A 24143-nucleotide genomic window follows, 5' to 3' on the forward strand; every position below is an offset into this window, starting at 1 on the left:
TGAGGTGGAATTCAGCGAGGGACAATTTATGCTGAATTATAAGAGAAATTTCCTAACAACGAGATCTATTAGACCAGAGAACAGGCTCCCAAGGGAAGTGAGTGCCATCACTTCAGTCATTTAAACTCTGGCTCCGGTCCATAAGTAAAAATAAATTTGGTTGTCTCATTTTATTCTCCATTTGGGTGGAATCTGCATCACCACTGAAACGTTACGTAGAAAAGACATCAAGTAATTAGCTTAAGGGAGGGCTGGCAAACTGGGGCATTATCCCTTCTTTGCTGAAGCACTGTTTATTTATTTATGTTTGTATCCTTTGTAGAGTTCAACGAACTAACTTTAGGTTTTCGGCAGGCAGTTCAGAATACCCCAATGGGTGGCCCACAGGACTCTGTTTTCCCAGACTGCACCGCGCCCAGTGCTGTGGGAAGGTCAACGAGCAAGAGTTAACCGACTCAGGCTGCAGTCAAGCCTTTGAAGTGGAGCCCAGATCCTGGATGGCGGTGTCCCACCAGGAGAAATGCCACCCGGAGAGACATGGTCGGAACTTCATGCTTGTCTCTCTGAAGGTCATAACCTCTGCTTCCATCTCTTTGAGATGGGAATAGACCATACGGCCACAGTTTGGGTTCAGAAAAAGTCCTTAATTATCATCCAGGTTACCGTGTTTTATGAAGTGGCACAAACTTATCCTGCAAGCATTTGAGCACGATGTTAAATATGTTCAGAGCTTTTGTACCTTAGTCAAGTCCCTAGTTACTTCAAGGTGGTCTATAGTCTACCAGTTAACCAGCGAAATTTACTGGGCACCCAGAAGATAAAATAATTTATCAGCACAAAGAAATGGAACTAGGTCTCTATCAACCAATTGGGGGCCATGATATGGTATTTGCAGCTTTCCAAACTTTTAACAGATTTTTAATTAGGAAGATAAAATATGCTGATATAAAACATGGGCTTAAATACTGGAAAACTGCTTCTGCAAGATTTTTACCAGTTTGTTTCTTAGGATTCCTGGGAGTGTTAAAAACACAGGGAGAGAGAAAAAAAAACCTGCTGTTTCATTCCATTGGAATGAAAAAAATCAATTACTCGAGAATTATACTTTTGACATGTGTTTTCATCAGTTAGGAAGAGAGAGGTCTGTAATGGTGGTGCAGAAATTCAAAGCAGCGGGTCAGGCAAGACAGAAATGTCTCTCACGTCAGGCTCCTTGTTGACGTCATGGCTTTAACCACAGAACTGCCAGAGCTTGTTTCTCCACTGTCCCCAGAGGGGCCTGCATGTCCGCCCGCCATGGCCTTGGTCCGCATGGTCCAGTCTTTCTTGCCAACACGTCTGCCTTCTGGATCTGGGAGGGCGGACAACCGGAAGGTCAGACACTTTGTTTCTGCCACAGCCCCTTGGTCAGAACTTCAAGCTGCAGGGTAAACTGGGAGCATAATTTTTATTCTGGAGAACCGACAGCTAAAAATTCAAGTACTCTACAGTAAAGGGACACTTTCCAGTCTTCCATCAGGTTATGGAGATGCCATTTTTTTTTGCTGTGCGCTCTCTGAGCCCTCGATTGAGGGAGGGGGTGGTTGGCTGAAACCACACTTTGCAGTATTTCGAATATAACTTAGTGGGGAGTGGCACCTTTCCTGCCTGAGGGCAAGCGGGTATTAAAGCATGAACTGCCGCTGTTTATAACATGACATGTAGCAGTGGTGCACCAGCAACCTGGAATCCTTCGTGCTCGTGGACAGCCAGGCCAGTTCTTTCAGCGCTGTGTAATTTCGTTCTCAGATGAAAATGCATTGCCCAGTTTCTCAGCCATTTGGTTGCAACTTGCCTCCCCTTTTGCCGCTTCTGTTTCAGGAGTGAGAGCTGGGCTTTGGCCAAGGAAGTACGGACACAACAGGAAGTACAAATCTGGCTTTCTGATAGGGGGTCTGCAGCTGCCGGAACTGTAAACACATCTGTTTTCAAGCTGGTTGGAACAACAAAGTATCCATTATGATGATTTAACAGAAATCCTAGCATCGCCTTCTGGGGCTGGCAGGTTATTTACAAAATCTCAGGTATCTGATGTTATAATTTGCTAGACTCCAGTTAGGGAAAATGCAATTTAAAAATATGGTTTTCAAATCTTTTTGGTTTTGTTTAAACAAGTGTACAGAAGCCAACGATATCTTAATTACAGAGAGAAATGGTAGGTGTACTGGTGACACGGGTTACTAACGGGCTCACTGCAAAATACCCAACATTATTTCCAAATAATCACATAGTAACTGCCTGGTAATTCCATTAAGCACAATGGTGTCTATGGTGTCTGTGGTGTCAGCTGCACACAGGACACAGGATAGATGGCATGAGTCACTGCTCTAGTCTCCACAAAAAGAACACCTCCCCAAAACTTGTCAGGGACAGAAGAGAGAATAAGGGAAAATGGCGGACCGCACTTTCCTCAGAACGGTGCTCAAAGGCTCCCATCAGTACCTTAAATTTTTTTTTAGTAAAATACAGATTGATAACACAGCCTGGAAAAGACTGGTTTCCAAAAGACTGTAATTAAAGGATTATTATGAATCCCCAAGGGCGCCAGCACCATGTTGGGGTAAATCTCAGAAGCATGAAACTGAACAAAACTGGATTCAGATTCCCAGGTCCCCCTTAGCAGCTCCTTCTAAGCCTCGTGGAAGGGGAGGCGGTAACACCTAGAGTTGCCTTTAAGATTCAACAGATAACAAATGTGAAGGGTCTGTCACATGGCAATGATTTCATAATAATTCATTCCTTTTCCTGATTTCCTAAGACTTGAATTGAGGGGTGGATCATGTGACTAGTATCAAGGATTTTCCAATATCCTAGGACATGTACAAAATTTAGGGTGTGCTTAGAAGTGATTCAGCTCTGGTGAGAGTCAGATGGAATTGCTTTAGATTTGTTCATTCATTTCTTAATTCATTTATCCATTCAATGAACATTCATTCTACTTCTAACGTATGTGAGCATGTCCTATACCTTACTGACCGTTAGTTAATACTAAAACATGATGTCTTTAACACCTACTGCCAAGGGATTGTCCGAGAATTCTTGTCACATAAGAATTCTTATGGTTTTGCCTAATCAGGTGATAAACAGGCGTGAATTCTTCCCACCAAAAGGCATTTAAAATGTTGCTCCCATTTCCACAACACGTGGGTTCTGGGGGAAAGCAAAGCAGGAGGGTGAGCAGAGCCACCTGCTAAGGGAGAGCTTTGGGGCTGAGCGAGTGGAGGAAGGGAGGTCAAGCCAGCTGAGGCCGTACTTACAGGGGACTCGGAACATCTGCAAACGCAGGGGCCACCACCCTTGACGAATGACGAGAAGGTAGCGACAATTCAAGGTCGTCATTGGGACGAGGGTGCATCGGAGGTCCTGGCGGGCGGGACGGTGAGGGGACTCTGGCTGGGAGGGAGAACATCGCCACGTCTTGGTCGCCCGGCTTAGGGTGCTCATAATTACCCCATGGGAGAACGATACAATGTCAGGGTCCTCCTGGGTGGCTTTTAGAGTTTGTTGGCTTCAGTTATAATGAAATCTTGTGTATGAATCTTGTTCTAGTTCCACGAACAGGCTCCAGTCATTCTCAGTCAATCCTGCTACGGTCTGAGTGTTTGTGGAGTACTCAGTGCGGTGGAGTAACTGACGTGTTTACCGGCCGGGCGAAGAGGCTGGAAATCAGGTTGTTACGAAGTCTCTCGGCTCAGCAGGTGGGCGGGAGGGGGCGCAGGAGGGGGGAAGGGCTCGCTGAGTCAGGGCGGGCGTCAGAGGAGGTGTGTGCACGCGTCTGAGCTGAGGGACGAGGATGGTCGAGGAGGTGGGGGGTGCTGAACAATGCTGCCTGGAGGGTGACGCCGGGAGACTGGGTTTGCATACTAGGAGGTGGGCGATCACTTCAAAATAACTGTGTGAGTGGAGTGGTCTCAAAACAGAGGGAGACGTGTAGGAAGGGAAAGAGAGAAAATCAGAGAGAGAGAGAGGAGACACTGACTTTAGCCTGGGGAGACTTGAAGGGTGCGGTGCTGAGGGAGCCTTGGACCCAGAAAATTCAATGAAACAAGGGCCCAGAGTGGGTGGAAAAGGAGGCCCTCCCGGGACCCCTGAGGGCAGCCTGGAGGAGGAGGAGGAGAAACATTTCGTTCTTTGAGATAAGAATGGAGGTAAATATAGAAGCATTTCGAGTCCAACCTGTTATCAACACACCTTTTCTGTAAAGTAGGAAGCAAAACTATTTGACCAAAGTCCAGGGCTGGGGTTCAAGGCTGAGCAAAGTGTGCACAGCTCAGGCATTGTTGGCAGGCTCGGTGGGTGCGGGCTTGGAGCCTAGTCTCACGGTGGTGGTCTGCAGGAGATCCCGTGAAGGTGGATCGTATGGGACACAGAGGAGCCAAGCTCAGGGTGGGCTCTGGAGCAGGTCACGGCCCTGCGCTGCAGAGGACAGTGGCCGGGTGGGCAACCCGGGCTGGGGCGGGGGGCGGCCCATGAGGCCAGGCTGAGCCCAGCAGACTCGGCCCAGAGGCCACGTTTTCCCCTAACACAGAGTCCAGGGTGTCAGAGCGGGGACAGAGTCGGTGAGAAAACAGTACTGGGGTTTAAATCAGAAGAGCGGGATGCCCTCTGGCTCTGACGCTTCTTGCGCACGGGGCTTGAGTCTCTTCCACGACCGCTGCCTCCGCAGCGAAAGCCTCAGTTCCGCTGAAATCTTTCTTCCCGCCGGTTCGCGCCCGTCCGCCTGTCTGCGCCACTGATGTGTGCTGATAATGTGCGTTTTATAGGTCATTCCGCAATGTACGTTGGTTCTTTCGGTCTCCAAGGTATTACACCTAAATGTGATCCGCTAACTACGCAGCGCAATTTTATTCCTATGGAAAACACGTTCCATACACATTTCCGTGCAATTTAATGTTCTCGAAGCATCTTTGTGACGAGTGTGCTGCTTTATGTTGACATATTGTTCATTGGGTTTCATTAGTCAGATATGTCACATCACATATGGAACATGAGGGAAAGTGACATTAATGACAATCTGGTGACATTCAGTACTCCGCAACGCATCAGGTTAAAAATAAAACAGGAAAGAAAAGGGTCTTTCTGATTTTCAGTAAGGTTTTTCTGTTTTTTTTCTTTTTTCTTTTTCTTTCTACTCCTGAAAGAACTGCTCTGTGTTTGGATTGGGTGTTAATTATTACTGGCAAGGTTTTGTGGGGAACTAGCGATGCAGACACCAGCCCTCCCACTGCATGCGCAGGTGACGGGGAGGAAGTGGAGGGCTTCTGCTGAAGTGCTCATTGCAGCCTAAGCCTCAAGTTGTCCAAACCGTTCAATTACAGCACTTCATCCCATGTGTGTCAGCCTGTCTGGCACTCAGCTTAACAAGGGGGTTGATTTCGCGAGAGGCAGAGGGGTCCCCGGAGCAGAGCCGGTCGCTTCCACCGAGGAACAGCAGAGAGGGCAGGGGTGGATTCAGAACGGAATCACTGGCACACAAAATGCACAGCTTTCTTTAATCCATGGGGTGTGATCTCCGGTGTGAAGGAAGAAAATCGATGGAATATTGAGACCTGATGGGGCCACCCAGTCCCAGCGGGCCAAGTACTGGATGCTGAGGAGCCGGTCAACAAGGACAACCTTCTGGAATCTTCTCCAGAAGAGGAGGTGCTCAGCCCAGTTGCAGAGACCCCAGCCCCTTCACATCCCCTCCAGGGGCCCCGCCAGGAAGAACTGCCCCAGGATGAAGACGTCACCGTCCTAAACAGTCCTGGCTGAAAATATGGCACCTGACTAATGGGAGAAGGGAGAGCGAGTGAGGAGAACAGAACACTACACTCGGGGTGTAAGTCAACCCCTTAATTTTCAGGCTCTGTTTAAAACAAAATGCAGAAATTGAGCACTTCATTTTAAATGTAGGTATTCTGTAATTTTCTACTTTTTAAATCCACGCACCTCATTCTGACGCTGTGTTTAGATTCATCACAATACAGCCTGGACAGCGTTTAAACAAGGCGCTCTTGGGTTTCTGAACAGCAGCTTTGAAGGAGCAAGTTCCTCGCTCCGTGTTCCTGTTCCCGTCGCTGCTAAGGAGAACCTCCCGGTCGCCCACACCTCTCTTCCGCTCCTTTTGAACCTGCACTCGAGCCTCATTTCTTCCACTTTTCCTTAGAAGGCCACAATAAGCAAGTACTTTGGAGTTTTCTCAATTGACCGTGTGTTTCAGGGGAGTACCCGCCTCGCAAATTCTGTGGCAGGTGCCAGCCTCTCTTTTCCTCTTTCCTTAGAGACTTGCTGTTGGAATGAGGAGGGGCAGGAAGCAGACGGTAACCCGCCAGTCTCTAGACCTTCTCGGGATGGGAACTGGTGCATGTCTGGGGCCGCTGTGGCCTCTTGCTGATACTCTGGGTCCCTTTTGAATTTTTACCCTCGTTGCAGCAGTAATTTGGGTGGAGTTTGTTGAGAATCCACTTTGTCCCCTTACATTGTTTTTTGTTTCACATCTGCTTCCTACTTACAGCCTCTTTTACTGTGACTCAACAGTATGAGAACAATAAAAATGCTTTTTACGGGAAAAAATTCAAGCCGGAGTGATATTAATTGCTTATAAGCAGAGAAATCGTACACTCAAAACAAAAATTAAGCTTGGAAAAGTAACACCGTCTAATTCTGTGTTTTCACTATCCCGTATCTGAATTCATGCATTATATTCTCGGAAGTTCTTAAATGTTTTATTCTGGGCGTGCTGGTCTTCTAGGCCTGTTGACACAATCTCCCACAAACTGGGCAGTTAGAACTGCGCTCTCACAGCTCAGGAAGCTAGACTCTGCAATGAAGCGTCACCAGGGCCAGGATCCCTCTGAAGCTGCAGGTGAGGGTCCTCTCCTCTTCCCGGTTCCCGGTGTTGGCCGGCAGCCCCTGGCAGGCCTTGGCTGGTGGCCGCCCCGCTTCAGTTCCCGCCTCCCGTGGCGCGTGGCACTCCTTGCCTGTGCGTCTCTGTCTTCTTCCAAGGGCACCAGTCACATTGCAACGAGGGTCCATCCAGCTCTCGGGCGACCTCGTTTTAACTAAACGATTCCTGCCATGACTCTATTTCCAGAGGGTCACGCAGCACCCGGAGGGCGAGGACGGCAGCGTGCCTTTCTGGGGCCCGCAGTTGAGCCCGGCCCTGCGTGTGCAGCTCATCAGTGCCCGCAGGCACGGCCGTCAGCCGTCAGACCGGAGGGCGGCTCGGCCCCGCCCGCCCGCCCGCCCCCGCCGTGCCTGGCAGATTTCTGCCTCCGCCATCCTTCCGGGCGGACGCCGGGGTCCACCGGAGCCCAGGTGTTTCCATTTCCAGAATGCCTGAAATCATGGAGTTTGGAAGAGTTCCCTGGAAAACCAACGACCGCTCAGTGGACTGGCTTGCCTGTGGCTGTCCAGAGCAGCTAGGTTAGACGTGTGGACAAGGAACTGGTCATCCTCGGTACTTGGGCTCCGGTCCTGTTGTCATCGCATTTCCTTACTGGTCCCTCTCTTCAAGAGGCCGCTGTGTTTCCCCAGCTGCAGCCGGTCCGCGGTCCCCGTCTCCTGCCCTTCTTGGCACCCACTCTGCCGCCACGCCTGCCTCCTGCCGGCTGCCGGCCGGCCCAGGACGGGTGCACCCCAGCTGGGGCAACACTTCCTCCCTAACTAGCAGCGGCCCTCTTTCCCTCCCACCCGTCTGCACTTCCGTGCAGAGCCACTCTGACTCCGGAACAGGAAACATGTTCTCAGGTCCCCCTGCTGGGACCCAGGCTCTGTTCCCTTAGCGCTAGTTTTCGGGCTGCTTGTCAAGAAAACGAAACAACAGAGAAGTTGAAATGCGACTGTTCCTTTGCTTGGTCGCTTTACAGTCGCCCGGTTGCCCCTGCGGAGTAAAGGCTCAGGCCCCCGGGGCGGGGCTGTAGCGGACTGTGACTGGAGCAGGCCTTGTAAGCCCTTTGTCCGGGCGAGTGGGCTCTGTCTGCTGTGCCGAGGACCCCCGTCCAGGTGCTCCGGGACACAGAAGGGAACCCGGTCTCAGGGACCACGGACCACGGGCATTTTCTTGCCTAAGACAGAGGCCGGGGGCAGAGCTGAGAGCCGATGTTCACCACAGAGGGGAGTTAGAACTGGCCCAGGGAGGGGCAGTGACCTAGTCTGAGTGTGGCCAGAGCGGCCAGCACAAGCCAGAATGAGGGCGCGGCTCTGACAAGTGAGGAGAGCCCAGTGAGGCGGGCCCAGCGCTGCCGGACCTCAGATGACCAGAAAGGCCGGGGTCATCCAGTCCTGTGCTGTGCGGGCTAAAAGAGCGGAGTTGTATTCCTGGGGCTGCCAAGGGCCCAGCAGAGAGCCCTTACCCCTGGAGAAGAACGAGGCGAAGCCCGGAGAGGGACGGGAGAAGCCGTGAATGGGGCTACGGTACAGGACATAGTATTCTAGGCTTTGAAGTGTCAGCGGTTCTTTAAAAAGGACTTTTAAATGGGATTCGGTGGGGGGCAGACTCACTGGGGGGGCCCTGGGCCGGCCCTTGGAGGAGGCAGCTGAGGAAGAGGCCCTAGCTCACTGCAGGGCGGTCACTGGCTCTGGGCTCCAGCGATCTCAGGCGTGGACGGTGGACACGCCATGAACACCAACCATTTCCTAAAAACGCTGCCTCCACGCCTGCCTGGTCGTGGGTTCCTGGGCTGGCCCCGCCTCTGCCCGGCCCCCTTCTGTTCCGATGGGTGGAACCAGGTCACCTGCACACACGGAAACGAGGCTCCGAGTTTTTCTGGCTTCTGCCTTGGGAAGGCAGAGTCACGCTGTAGCTAGAACTAAAGCAGCACGGCCCAAGACGCTGGATTCCACGGGTGGGGAGCATCGCCGACGAGGGCCCCGCCCCACTGGCCGGACGCCCGCTTAACACCACGGGTCTCCACTCAGGTCGGTTTGGGGACTGAATCCCAGTTCACGGGGACCTTTGAAAGACACAGAGAGAATGAGGCGTGAGCACCTTGGCGCCTCATAACTAAGGCCACAGGACAGTGCAAGGACTCCCCAGTTTACTTGGTTGCCAGGGTGAATTTGTGATTGGATTGTCTATGACCTAAATTTATTTTCTTAACAAAACAAAAACACATGTGGTGCTAGCTTCCTTAGTCAGCCCAGAGGTGTCCGCCTCCCCACACGCTGAGGAGATAGAGCTGTCAATACGGATTAGAGCGTAAATCTGTATTTAAACCACGTATAATATAGTTGTGTTATAGTTATGTTATATTATTTAAATTATAGGCCAACCTCCACCAGGAGCTCAGATTTCTATGGAAAGCTCGTGGCTCAGTGTAAGTGAGAAGAGGGTCCCTGCGCCCCCCCTCTACTCCCCCTGCCCCTCTGGATGGTGTAGCTCCTGTGGGCTGAGTTCCCGCAGATCTCCTTGTGAGAAGATGCTCTGGGCGCTGGCAGGAGGTGCCGCAGTCATCAGGAGACAGGACCATCCTCACGGGCTGGAAGCTCAGGAATGACCTCGCAGATCATGGCTGAAGAGAGTTCGGGGGCTTCTAGGCTAGGCAAGCGAAGAGGAGGAGACAAGGAGCACTCTGAGGAGGGGTGTGTAAGGGGAGGCGTGGTGTCCCCCCTCTCTGGGAGGGACCCCCTCTCTGCCTTGCTCAGTGTTACCTTTGAACACCTGGAACGGCGCCTCGCACCTCATAAGCACTCAGGAAGTATTTTTAGAATGAATAAACAAAATCAGAACTTTTTTTCCCTTTTGGGTATTCTTATTTAGAATACTTTGGGATCTTTCCATATGCATCTATGGAGCCAAAAAGAGCCGTGGTGTCTACTGGTCATCTTCTCTATCGTGACACTTTAGACATTTCAGCATAGCTGGGATCTTGCTCAGGAAGCAAAGAGTGACAACTGGAAGTTTGAACCTATTTGGTGTTATTTAAGGGCTAAATGTAAAACCAGTGGAGAAAACTAGTGAAACAATTCTCCTGGGAGCAACCGAGGTCCCAGTGCGAGTAGACGGGGCGTGTAAGTTACAGTCTGGGGCCAGTCGCAGCCACGGGGGCTGAGGTCATCCCCTAGCTCCCTCCTGTAAGTCCCCCCGGGAGTGGTGGCTCCCCACCGTCCTGAAGATGTTATGAGAGTACGAACTTAACGTCAGGAGACGTGAATGACGCAAGCAGTGGACTGTAGCTGATAATGTCATCTTTCCTCCCAGAGTCCCTTGAGTTCCCTTCCTGTGTGTCCCTGCTCCAGAACCTGGGTGTGTTCGCCTTCAGTGACCACTGCCTGCAGGGCAGGCGCCCACGTACTGCCCTTGGGCAACGGGGCCACTTTGCTTACACGTGCGGAGAGCAGGCAGTGCCCAGGCCTCAGCACGATTGCTGAATCACTTTAACAAGCCGCAAGTAATTATATATCGATGTAAAATCGACAGCAATGAAGTATCTGTTTGCTGAGAGGTGATGTGCTCCTACCTTTCCATTGCAAAATTACAGGAAGCTCTTCACTTTCAAAATCTTCACTTTATTTTGACATCTTCCAGCATCATTCAGATACCACTCATTATAAAGGGTCCATCACATTCTCATCAAGGTGAGGAATGACACAAAAGGAATACCTTATGGCAATAAAATTTATTTTTAAAGTAAAGTTTGATTTTCGAAGATCTCAGAGCATATGGATGAATTTCCCTTTCCTTTGGGCTATCATAATATTCACAGAAAATTACAGGAAGATGAATCACGCACATCAGTCAGAAATTCATAATTTTAAGATCCCATATGATGCCTCTGATAAGATAATGTGTAAGGAAAGAACATAATTGAAGTAGCAGACAAGACTCTCTCTGATAAAGATGACAGAGCCTTCCCATCTCAGATTATGAGGCCTGGCATTAGCCATGCTAGTTCATATCCCAAATAAGTTTAAAAGATATACTCTGACTTACTTTGGTCCTATGGTACCTTATGTAATGGGAGAGAAGCTGAACTTTTGAAAAAAATGACAGTTTTAGAAAGTGATGTATATAGCAAATGAACTAAAATGCATTTGGGAAGACGGACTACTACTGTGTGTGAGGAGTGTCGAATCTGGGTCACACTGGAAAGTAGGTAAATATTAAGAGATACTCATTGACTGAATATTCATTAATATTTTGTCCTGAAATTACCTGTCTCCTCATTGTCTGTGCACACAGGAGGCTGGTGCTCCTGGCCTCCCGTGGTTGAATGGTGTCACATGATCAGTTCCAGCCAATGAAGTGTGAGCAGAATGCTGTATTACTTCCAGGTTAGGGTATTCAATTGCTGGTGTAGGACCTGCCCTGGGTCTTTTCCCTTCCGCCGTGTTTGAGAGTGTAGCTACTTTTTCAACCTGGATCCAAAAGCGAGTTAGCCTCCTCGTCTCCCACGGGTTCTGTTTATCATTTCTCCAACCGAAATCCATTGAGAAATTTAATTCACACAGAGGCATGATGAGGCTTAATTTATTATATCTTTCTGTGGTATTTTGTAAGTAGGGGGAAAACTTAAGGCAGATAAATAAATAATCAATAATAAATAATTCAATATTAACAAAAATATTGTAGGAGAAAATCTGATGTTGTAAAATTCTCTGCACATGCATCCTTAAAGGACTGCTTCTATCAGAAGCTCCTGCAGAGGTTAGGAGTAAAAGCATGGGCTCCGGGTGAGACAGAACTAGGTTCAAATCCTCTTGCTGTCAGTTTTGTGATATTAGCAAGATTATATAAATTACCTCTGCTTCAGTTTCCCATCTATAAAATAGGGCAAATATATGCAACTTAATGATTGATAGAAAGAGGTCATGGGGTAACCGATAAACACTTTACAGAATGTCTAATACTAAGTAATGAGTATGTCTTTTTATTATGAATTTCACTATTATTCTCCACATGACAAGCTTTCTTCTCCTTTGTATGGTCAGAAATGTAAAGGGTATTATCACCCATATTTTTATTAACGATCACTTCAGAAACGTTCCCTTACTCCCCATGGTTAGTCGCCATTTGTACTGAGTTCTCTTCGTCCTGATTTCTTGGAGGAATCGACTCCTGTCCTATGGAAGAGAATAAGCCCCATTTTTAAAGCCACAGTCTGTATGTCTTTTATCTACATTGTTGTTATTTTTCCTCTGTAGAGGATTAAAGAGTTAGTCCCTAGGGTCCTTGGCCACTTCCAATAGTCAGGTCGACTGTGCAAGTTCCTTGGGTCACAGGGGACACAGAAACAGAGCGAGACTCAGTTTCACGTCATCCGAGAGCCAGAGAATGAGTTTACCCAGGAGTCTGATGGGGAAGAAGGTTTCAGTTTCATTCTAAACACACAGATTGTTTAGGTCTGCTCTGTCTGACCGTGGATGCGAGTCCACAGCGTGCAAGAGTACATGAAACCAGGTCGGATTCCCATGGAGACTGAAGGCGAGTCTGACTTATCTTTGGAATTAAGATATTCACCGCGGGCCAGAAGGTGGAGGGTTTCACGTGTTCCAGACTAGATTTATGGGTCATAAAAATCCAGGATGAGTCTTTCTCACTTGCTTGGTAACCTCAGGCAGTTCAGTTCTACGAGTGTTAGTTTCTTTCTATGTAAAAAGGAGGTAATATCTGTCTTCCTGATGTTCTAGGTTTTCCTAGGTATCATTTGGTACCGGGTTTGTGGAAGACTATGCAGACGAAGCAGTTACAGTGACGCTTGCTGTCCTGAGGGAAGCCCACTTTATATAAGTAGCAGGCAGGGTCGCCACGTGATGTGAAGGTCGCAAGAGTTCTGAGACCAGCATTTCCCTTCTGGTGCTTCCAAGTCAGAACTTCAGTTGCTGCCTTAAAATGTATTTATTTAATTTAATCATGTTCCTTCAAAATAATTCACTGACAGTTTTACAACTTGCATGGAAAGTGTTTTCTCAGTGGTTCATACTTTCAGATAGAAGAATTGCCCCCGACCAGCGGACTGGCAGCCCATATGATGGTGGAGAGACTTGCCACCAGAGAGTGGACCGCCGTGCACACGACGGGTGTTTTCAGATTAAAATATCACTGAAATTTACTTTAAAAAGCAGCAGATGAGCTTATTAGCTTCTTTACTGAGAATCACCACATCCTAATGTGAGTTTCAGAAGAAAGGCTTTTTATTTTCCCTGTGTGTGTGTGTGTGTGTGTGTGTGTGTGTGTGGTGTGGTGTGGTGTGTGTCTAGAATGTTGGCCAAACCACAGTTTAAACCCATAAGAGACTGTTCTTTTATTATGACCTAATTCGACACAGGTTTCACTACTTTAAAACTTCTTTTGTTGTTTTTCAGAATAATCCTAATACATTTGCACCGATGTCTGGGTGTTTTCGCTGCATGTGAATGGTGGTGGTGGAATAATTTCCAGATTGACAGGGACCTATGAAAACAAAGGCCCCTGCACATGGGGACCTTGGCAGTGCTCATGGAAAGCTTGTCTGTCACGGGACAAATACCGGACGCAGAGGGTTTCTCAGCCACATCTTCGTGTTTAAGAGGACACGGACCAAGCAGCATCACTGAGACAAGGTATGATTGATGAGGAGAAATTGGTAAACCTCAGCTTCGTGGCCGAGTTCCCGAGAGAAGACAGACCGTGCTGGGTCAACCTCGCGTGACGCTGGTGGACACAACACATAGACCACATGGCCCCCGGGTCCCCACGCGGGTCGAAGAGAGCCTCGGAAATGCCACATGGACCGTTAGCATAACTGACGGTATTTTTGAAACGTGCTCCCCCCTTTCGTTTGCAGCCGATCCGAGCTCTCTTTACAACTGTTCTTCCTTTTCCACGAAATCTTTCTGAAAGAGCTGGCGGGTGAGACTTTGCAGGTCTGTTCTCTGGATTTTCCTTTCCTTCCCAAGTATTCGGAGACTTTTTCAACTTGAATGGAAATCAAGTTGGGCGATTTGGGATTTTTCTCCTGCCCACGAGAGTCCCCAAACCAGTATTTGCTCTGCCAGACCCTGCACATCACAGCAGCCTCAAACTTATAGAAGGAAATTAGTTCCCAAACTAAAATCTTTCAAAATTCATCATGGTGGGTAAACTTTCAAGGTTCAGTGGCTCCTCATACGCACCCCGAGAGGAGTCTGCAGACTTGAAAGCGCCCCCGATCAGAAACAGAAAATGCTCGAGCAGCGTAAGGTACGCGGTCATCCAAGCGTTGTTCACACTCTTCACTCCAAGAACGTAGCATCTTTACTTAAAAAGCCTGAAGCCGGTTTCGTCTCCGAAGGCTGAAGGCGCTGTGGCTGAGTCACAGAAGCGAGCGTGGGCTGACGGATCCGTGGCTTTGCCAGCTCGCGGTCCGGGTGAGCCCGACTTCCATGGCTCTGGGAAGACACGTCCACGCTCCTTTCCAACCATCGGCTCTGAACTCCTAACGCTCGCAGTTTATTTTCTCCTCACACGACTTAAGAAACACAGTGTTTTCAATTGTACAATTGCAGGCAGGCGGCAGGGCGGTTTACTGAGGTTTTTGTGTTTGGCCCCCCCTGGTACTTGCCTGCTCTTCCCCTGTTCCCACCGGACCACTTGTGCAATGTCGCATTCCAGGGCTTCTGTAGGGGCAGAAGCTGGCGGTGCAGGCAGACAGCTATGTTCCCTGCCTTTTTGTGAAAAAGCTGAACTCATAACTGAGTAGCGGTGGTGGACGGAGGTGACAAGCTGGGAGCTTGAGGGTGGCAGGAGGAAAGAGGAAGACAGCTTTTTAGATTCAAAAAGGAACACAAGCCAAGTAGTGGGGAGCCTCACCCCCTCCAGGGCGGAGCCCGCATGTGGAAGGGTTTAAGGACCAGGATGCTTGATGAGTTTGAGAGCCTGGGCCCAGCCCCTGAGCACCAGGAGATGGGTGGAGACGGCCCGTTGGAACCTGCTTGCTTCCCTGGGCGGCACAGTGGTAGGAAAAGGTGCTTCAGAGAGGAAGGCTGGGAGTGTGGGTCCAGGTGGCAAGGGGACTGACTTCTAGTAGCATGCAGGCAATGTCAGTGTGCTGGAAATGTTTTATAGCATGATTACCATGGTTGTTACACAGATGAATGTATTTCTTCAGAATTCATCATCTTGTAATGAGCTGTAACGAAAAAGAATCTGAAAACAATACGTACGTATGTACAGGTGTGACCGAACCGCTTTGCTGTGCACCTGAGACTAACATTGTAAGCCGACTACACGTCAATAAAAAGTAAGAATTAAAAAAAAAAACTGAAGTGCTAACTTGTCATGGAAAACATATCCTCAGACTGTTGCTTGTACCAGAATACAATCTGTTGGTTATTCAGAAAATGTCTAAAATCGGATACACTCTGCAATTGGTACTTTATGCCTTGGAGTTAAATTTGAAGAGGCGAACATCAAATTCGGCAGACCTGCCTTGTGTGTGGTCTCGCGGGGGTGCCACAGCGAATCTCCACCACCTCCCTGGCTTAAACAACGGCAGTGTGTTCTCTCACAGTTCTGGAGACCAAAAGCCCACAGTCAGGTGTGCTTGGCAGGGCGCACCCCTCTGGAAGCGCTACGGGAGAATCCTTGCTTCGAGCAGCTTGGGTGACTGCCTGCGGTCCTTGGCGTTCCTGAGCCGGCGGCTGCGCCCCTGCAGGCTCCGTCCGCGTCGGCACACGGCCGTCGGCTCCCTGTGTGTCTGCACGTCCAAATCTCCCCTTTTAACAAGGACGCCAGTCACTGGGTTAGAGCCCAGGCCAATCCAGTAGGACCTCATCTTAATGTGATTGCACCCATATTTCCAAGTAAGGTCATGTTCGCCGGTAAGAGAGAGTAGGATTTCAACATATGCTTGTGTGTGTGTGTGTGTTGGGGGGACACAGTTCTACTCACTAACACTATATACACTTCTTTCTTTCGTTTATAGCGTGAGATCACATTTGTGTATTTTGGTGCAGTGTTTCTGTAGGTGGATCTCCTTTTTAAACGATGCACACACTTTGTGTAGAAGCTCATATTACACAGGTGCAAGGAAACAAGTCACAAAAACGAAAAGAAAACAAAGAAAAAACCTCAGCACGCGAGACCCAATAATCAGCGAGCAGATGAGTCTTACTTGCACGAATGGTATTTTTGTTCATTCCACTGCTATTTTTATAGACGCTCTCATCAGGAATCAAGAGGACCTGCCCTGCATCTCTTGCTCGAGGCCACACTCAGCAGAATACTGTGTGTGCCTGTGCCCTTATTACACGCTTTTAACACAATGGTGGTAAAAACTAGCTCCAACAAAGCATGTAATTATTTTCCCTCATCCTCACGTCACTGACTCGGCTCCGGGGGCTGCAGGCGTGTTCCCTGTTTCCCTTGCTGAAGTTTCCTCTGCCTTCTGCTCCGTCCATGTTGGCGCTCGCCTTTCTCTCTAACTTGCCAATACGTCACACCGAAATTCTTCTGGTGCAGTGCATGTTTACCCCTTTCTTATAGTTGGTCTTTATCCTCACTGGCAATTCTGTCCTGCACTTGATCGGGGTGAGGAGCTGGGGGATCCATTCAGATCGGACTCCCCGCCCTGAACCCCAGGTCAGCACGTGTAGTGACCGATGACTTCATCACAGGACACAGCCTTTCAGCTTCTCCCCCTTGTGACAACCCTGCTGCCTCCCAACTTCCGTTCGCCGGTTGGGACAGTCTCTTGTGTAGAACAAGCCGTGCTGACCGCACTTGCAGGAAGATGACCTGCTATCATTCTCGCTCAGTTTCTCCCTCGATAAGCAGTCTCTTCACTGTTCCTTGCCGGTATTTTTTTTCACTCCATTCTGGTGACGTGCGTTTTGACTTTCGCTGCCACTTCAGCAGAGAATCCGCAGTTGGATTTGGGGGTGGATTTCCCCTACCTCTGTCTTTCACTCCCTCCCTCCTCTGCCCCCACCCACCTCGTGATTTTACTTGCAAATGTTCACCCACTGGTCTGCTAACTACAGGAGATGCCGAAGAGCAAGGCGAGGGGTCCTTGCTGGTGCTGAGACGACCTAACAGCTGGCTGATGCGTCTATTTGGCTTGGATGGAAAATTAGAACAGCTTTAATCTGCTCCCAGCATAGAGCAGGGACGAGCTCCCAGGAGCATCGCAGCGGGCTCTGATGAAGGCAGCCCGCTGCAGCCTCAATGCCTGGCACGGTGCTCCCTCCCAGCAAGGAGGGTGCCGGCTGGCTTAAAATGAGCCTATGAAAATGAATACATGTATGTATATATGCATGACTGGGACATGATGCTGTACACCAGAAACTGACACACTGTAACAGACTAGACATCAATTAAAAATAAAAAGAGCATCTGAAAAAATTTTTAAATAAAAAAAAATAAAAAGCTTGTGATGTTTGAGGGTGAACCATCTTTATGCCTAACTGTCCCAGAGCTAAGTCTCTGCACAATGGAAAAATACAGATGGAGAATTTCTTTCTTTTGGGTGCCCACATCAGTGTGGATAATTGAATTGAGGTCTTTAAAAATGGACAGATAATGCAATTCGGTCAGATGAGCATTTAAGATTTTAGTAATTAGTGTTTAGGGGCTTGCTGAAGTGTGGGAGGTAGGAGGGAGAAAGTCTATTTTAGGAGATTAGAGTGATAAGGCCGTTGCATGCTTTTATCAGTTCATGTAGAATTTGACATATGGTAAACAGGAAAAGATAGTATTTAAAAACCCCATAAATATCCACGGTTGAAAAAAGTACCAAAGAAGAGAGGGGGAAAGCCTGCCAACACCCCTCCCCTTAGCTTCAATAGCAGGGTAGCAGGAAAAGGCTGCATGTCACTGTGAGAACAGCACAGAAAGCCAGCCACGTGGGCTGGGCGGACGTGAGGCCCCGGGATGGCACGTCAGTTAATTCCAGCCAGTTGTGCTCGAGTTCTGGGCTTCACTTTACATCGCCGGCTGGTCTCAACACACATTTAGAACTGTGAACTTCAATCATTCTACCAGCGTAAGAGAAGCCAGGTCCCGGGCTGACTTCTTTGTTTTACAGCTTTCTGTCAAAACCCCCCAATTAACGCCATGTTATGTTGACTGTTGGTTTCTTAATTCAATGAAGCTACCTTGAAATGCAGTTGGATGGAGCTCTTTAGAAATTCGCATTGACATTGTAATCATATAATAAAACTGGAATGGAGCCTCATAGCTTTGTATGGACATGTCTGCTATCAAGGTACAGCTCTAAAAGGGCCTTTTATGGGATTTTTCATGTAATTTTTTACCAAAGTACCTTTAAAAACCGTCAAGGCAAACATAGTCATCATAAACAAATACCATTTGCTTCTGCCACTTAAAAAGTCCTCCTTAGGTAGTTAGCTAGTTATGTGATGAAACACTATTTTGTTTGATTTTTTATTTTTTTCCCCCAAATGCAGGGAACTCAGAGTAAGGAAATGCAGGTGACAATCCTAATTCTGTCCCTATTCACTGACACTTGTTGTAATTCTGACCCTTGGCAGCAGTGGCGTCTGCCCGGGCTCTGAGGTTTATTGTCAGGCTAGAAGAGCTATTTGATGAGAAAGCGCTTAGAAAAGTTAAAAGTATTAAGAAAATATTAAATCCAGAACAAAGTATTTTTGGTAAATGAGTAATAACGGCAGTGTGAGATGGTTCATTTTGACTGGAGCTAATTCAGTATTACAGGAAATTCTAACTATACATCTTCCAAGTAAAAGTTTCCATCTTTCTTCAAGACAGGAAATTGTATCACGATGACATATGGGGGGAAAAGATTTTATTTTTAGCATTAACCAAGTCATGCTGAAGCACTGGGCTGATACCCCAGTGTCTTCATGTATGTGTGTAAATGGAAAAAGCGACCCTCGTCGTTTCTTTACCTAACACGGCCACAGCTGGTGGAGTCTTCTTTCAATAGTTTCATTTTCCTTTTTCTAACCTGGAAGGAGTTAACCACATTTTTCTTTTCTTTTCTTTTTTTTTTTTTTTTTTTTGCTTCCAAGGGAAAAAAGAGCCTTCTTGTTAAGTCTTGGGGAGGGTGTGTCTAGCAGCTGAGCGATGCCTCATGATGCCTGAACCTGGGGACCTCCACCTTGGGTCAGAGTGGGAACCTAGACAGTTCCACGAGGTCTCCTCCCATGTGCCTGCCTCCAGTGTGCTCCAGCTGAGGCGGTTTTCCCAACCAGTCACATCTACCTGTAGGTAGAACATGCTTAAGCAGTTCTGTTCCTCTGTCATGAGTTTTGTATCACTATACTTAAGTGTGTAAGTTATACATTGTGTGTATGTTGGTTGTCAACAATTTGTGAAAATCAGTGCTCTAGTTTTGAGACAAATGATTTGAATCTTGACTGATCAAAAGAAATCCCATGTAATTCACTAGGCCATGTAAACCATGAGGGAGAAGAGAGAAGGAAAGTGATTCTGGCTCAGTAGAAGCCACAGGCAAACTGCACAAGAAACTAGTAAGACGTTACTGTGGAAAGGGGGATAGAAATAGACAAGTGATCATTTTACAGGGAAGGAGGCAGACAGGCTTCAGGCTGGGAGGAAGTTACAGGGCAAGATTTGTCTCCTGTGTTGAATCAAGCCAGCTCTTTCTGGCAAGTTATAGTTTGAAGTCTCATGTGATATCATATTGGGAAAAAAGTATTGTTGTTTGGTCAAAACAATTGGCTGGAGAGGTAAAAATGGGTGGAGTTGTAACCACAATAAAGAACTTCAATCTTGGAATAATTTACTGAGCTAAATACAGAAATATATAGTTAAATGGGGAAAGTAGTTGATTTAATTTAAGATGGATACATTTTTTTACCTCCTAAATTAGGTGACTTGATCAGCATTGAAATCATAGATTATGGATTAAATCTTCAGATCACAGCTACACAATACCTAAGTACCTAGTTAATTCTACACATTCAAATCGATTTGATGGCTACAAACAATTAGTTCAACAACCTATTATGACTTGACTAGTTTATCAGTTTTTTTTTTTTTTTAAAGCACAAGTTTGGTTTTTTATCAGTTAATTGGTTCAAAACTCTCAAAGCCATTCTGATCTCATTCCTCATGAGGAAGTTAGCAGCACTCAATTATTCACAATAATCCTGTAAGTTTTAGGACAAAACACACATCTTGGAGCATTCATTAATTCAGAAAACAATATTTATTGAGGGTTTGCTATATAAAGCACTGAGATAAGCCCTGGATAATTTTAAGGCATCTATGCTTATACCCCCATTTCTAAAATCAATATTCACTTGGCAACTGGGCCAATCTTCTTGTACTTTTAAACTTAATTCTGAAACATTGTCAAATAATACCATATAGTTGGAAAAAATAGCCTATCAAACTACACATAAAATTATATTAAAGTCATAGCCCTTGGGACTCTTTTTCCAAGGAGCTATCCTTGATTATTACATCAACAAGAACCAACAAAATTCACTGATTCCTTGATACAACTTTTAAATTTTAAAAAATATTTGTATGTATATATTTATTTATTATGGACATATTAATAGAAATGGAAACACCAAGAAACCCCATGTGTATCTATCATCCCTCTTCAACAATTATCAACCTGTGACCCATCTCATTTCAGTCGTATCATCTACCTACTTACCCCCTCCATATTTTTTAACTTTATTTTGTCCTGTAGACGAATTGTAATATTCACTGATTACTTTCCTTTACTATTTGTAGTAAAGTACATATAACATAAAAATTGCCATTAGAGGCATTTACTACACTCACAATGTTTTGCAGTAATCACCACTGTCTAGTTTCAGAATATTTTCATCACCTTAAAAGGAAGCCCTGTGTCCATCCGCAATCCTCCTTCCCTAAACCCCTAGAAACCACAAATTTGTTTTCTGTTTTTTGTAAATTTGCTGACTCTGGACATTTTAAGTAATTTGAATCATAAAATATGTGGCCTTTTGTGTCTAACTTCTCTCAGCACAATGTTTTCAAGGTTTATCCATGTTGTAACAGGTGTCAGTGATTTGTTTCTTTTTATGGCTGAGTAATATTCCACTGTACGGATTTATTTATTCATTAGCTGATGGGCATTGGTCTGTTTCCACCTTTTGGCTATTGTAATTAGTGCGGCTGTTACATTTGTGTATAGCTTTTGCTTGAACACCTATTTGCAATTCTTTTGGATAGGGAAATTGTTGGATTATATGGCAAGTCTGTTTAATTAATAAGGAACTGTCAAACTGTTCTCCACAGTGGTTACACCATTTTATATTCCCACCAACAGTATGTAAGGGTTCCAACTTCTCTACGACCTCATCAACACTTGTTTATTTTCCATTATTTATTATTATAATATCCTAGTGGGTGTGAGTGATATCTCAGTGTGGTTGTGATTTACATTTCTTGAAGGCTAGAGATGTTGTTTCTTTTCATGCTATTATTGGCATTATTTATATATTTTCTTAGGAGAATTATACAAAGACAACTTAGATCTTTTTGCCCATTTGTTAATTGTTAAAAATGGCCAAAATGGATCATTTACTATTGATCATTCATCTAAAACATCTATTTAGATGTTTTGCCCATTTTTTATTTGGGTTGTCTTTTTATTGTTGAGTTGTAAGAGTTCTTTATATATTCTGGACACTGGGTTTTATTGGATATAGAATTTGCAAACAGTTTCTCCCATGCTGTCAGTTAACATTTCACTTTCTTGGTATGTTCTGTAAAGCACAAATGTTTTTATTTTGATGAAGTCCAATTTACTTTTTCTTTGGTGGTTTGTGCTTTTGGTGTCATATCTAAGAAACCATTGACTGGTAGGTCATGCAGATTTATGCCTATGTTCTCTTCTAACAGTTGTAAGCTTTAGCTCTTATGTTTAGATTTTAGATCCTTTTTGAGTTAAATTTTGTATGTTTTTGAGATAGAGGAGTCCAACTTCATTCCTTTGCGTATGTACGTTAAGTAGCCCAAGCACCATTTGATGAGAAAATGATTCTTTCCCCTTTGTATGGCATTATCATCATTGTTGAAAATCAATTTATTGTAAGTGTATAGATTATTTCTGGGCTCTCAATTCTGTTTCACTGATCTAAGACTTTTTGTTGAACACAGCTATAAATGTGTATTTTCTTAAGCAAAATATATCATGAGTTCTTATTAATATTTCCCATTCAGGATCATCACGACAAGATTTTTACCCAACCTCCTCTGTAACACACGTATCGCACCTCCAATGCCAGCAATTCTGGTTCTTAGTGATGCCAGCATAATGACTTCTGTGCTTTATTTGACTATACAATATACAAAGACTTCAGAATAACAATATAAAAGTTACCACCAACAACATAAATCTTAAAAAAGAAAAGTATGTGGAAATTGCTTTCACTAGTAAAGCACTCCAGGCTGACACCTTTTACTTTAAGCACTTTAAAGGTGTCACTCCATTGTCGTCCAGCTTGCACTGGTCCCAGCGAGGTACCTACTACTCTTGTGATATGACTTTTCCTTTGTCTGGGTCTAACATTTATCCCCGATCTTAAGCAGTTTGATTATGACGTGCCTTCGTGTAGTTGTTTTCATGTTTCTTGTGCTTGCACTTCTCAGATTTACAGGTTTATGGCTTCAATAAAATTTGGAAAATTTGCGGCCATTGTTTTTTCAAATACTTCCCTTCGCTTCTCCACACCTCCTCTGGGAGCTCAAACAGCCCGTGTGCTAGGCCACTGGAGGGGGTCTCGCAGCTCACTGGTACTCCCCACGTCTTAAGGTTATTTTTCCTTTGCACGTTTTATTTCAGAGTTATGGCGCTACGTCTTCAAAGTTGCCAGTCTTTGCTTACCTTCTCCTGTGCGTGTCTGAGAGGCTGTTAATACCATTCAGTGTGTTTTTCATCTCAGATAATATGTTTTCATCTCTAGAAGTTTAATTTGAGTCTTTTAAAATATCTTTCCTGCCTCAATTTTAGATGTTTAAATTTTCCTCTAGCTTCGTGAACACGTGGAACAAAATTGTAATGATTGTTTTAACGTTCTTGTCTACTGACTCCATCTTCTGAATCATTTCTGGGTCAGTTTTGATTGATTGATTTTTTTCCTAATTATGGGTTGCATGTTTCTTCTCCTCTGCACACCTGGTAATTTTTGATTGAATGCCTTTCACTGTGAATTTCTCAGTTTTTGGGTGCTGGGTATTCTTGTATTCTTGAGCTTTGTTCTGGGATGAGGTTAAGTTACTTGGAAATATTTTGATTCTTTTGAATCTTGCTTTTAACTTCGACTGGGACAACTAGAGTGGTATTTAATCCAAGGCTAATTTGGCCTTAGGACTCAGGCAAAAATCTCATCTGAATATTCCACTCCGTGTCCATAAATTATGAAATTTCCTTCTCTTCTCAAGTGATGGGAACAGGCACCAATCAGCCCAGAGTGAACGTGAAGGAACTTTCCTTCATCCTGTTGAGACATTTCCCCACCAGCCCTGGGTAGTTTGCCTCGCGTGCACGCAGTGATCGGCACTTCGCTGAACATCCAAGAAGGCTCTGATGAACACTGGAGGGACCCCTCTCCAGATCTGTGGGGTCCTCCCTCTGTGCGCCTGCCTCTCTGCTCTTCTGTCCTGTAAACTCTAGCTGCCTTGGCTTTTGCACTAGACTAAGTAACAGCCACTCAGCCCCAAAGATGTCTGCATCCTAAGCCCCAAAGACCTGGGAAGGTGTCACCTTGTATGGCAAAAGGGGCTCGGTAGACGCCATTAAACTAAGGATCTTGAGGCAGGGAGATTACCTTGAATTTTCCAGGTGGGCTGGATGTAATCCAGGGCCCCTAAACCCGGGAAGCTGGAGGGTCTGAGGTAGAGAAAAAGTGACTGGAAGATGTTACACTGGCGGCTTTGAAGGTGGAGGAACAGGCCAAGAACCGAGGAACGCATGGGGCCTTTTGGAGACAAAAAAAGGCGAGGAAACAGGTGCTTGCCTAGAGATTCCAGAAAGGACACAGGCTTGCTGACCCATTTCGGACTTCTGACCTCTGGAATTGTAGATAATACATTTGTTTTGTTTTAAGCCAGTACGTTGGTAGTAATTTGTTGCCACAGCAACAGAAAACTCATTTAGTCTCCTTGAACTCCCCGTCCATCCGTCAGCCCAGGGCGGCGGCTGAGCTGTGTGTGTGCCTCGTCCCTGCACTAC

The sequence above is a fragment of the Camelus bactrianus genome, chromosome 30 (genome assembly GCF_048773025.1).
Source record: "Camelus bactrianus isolate YW-2024 breed Bactrian camel chromosome 30, ASM4877302v1, whole genome shotgun sequence".
Classification (NCBI taxonomy): Eukaryota; Metazoa; Chordata; class Mammalia; order Artiodactyla; family Camelidae; genus Camelus; species Camelus bactrianus.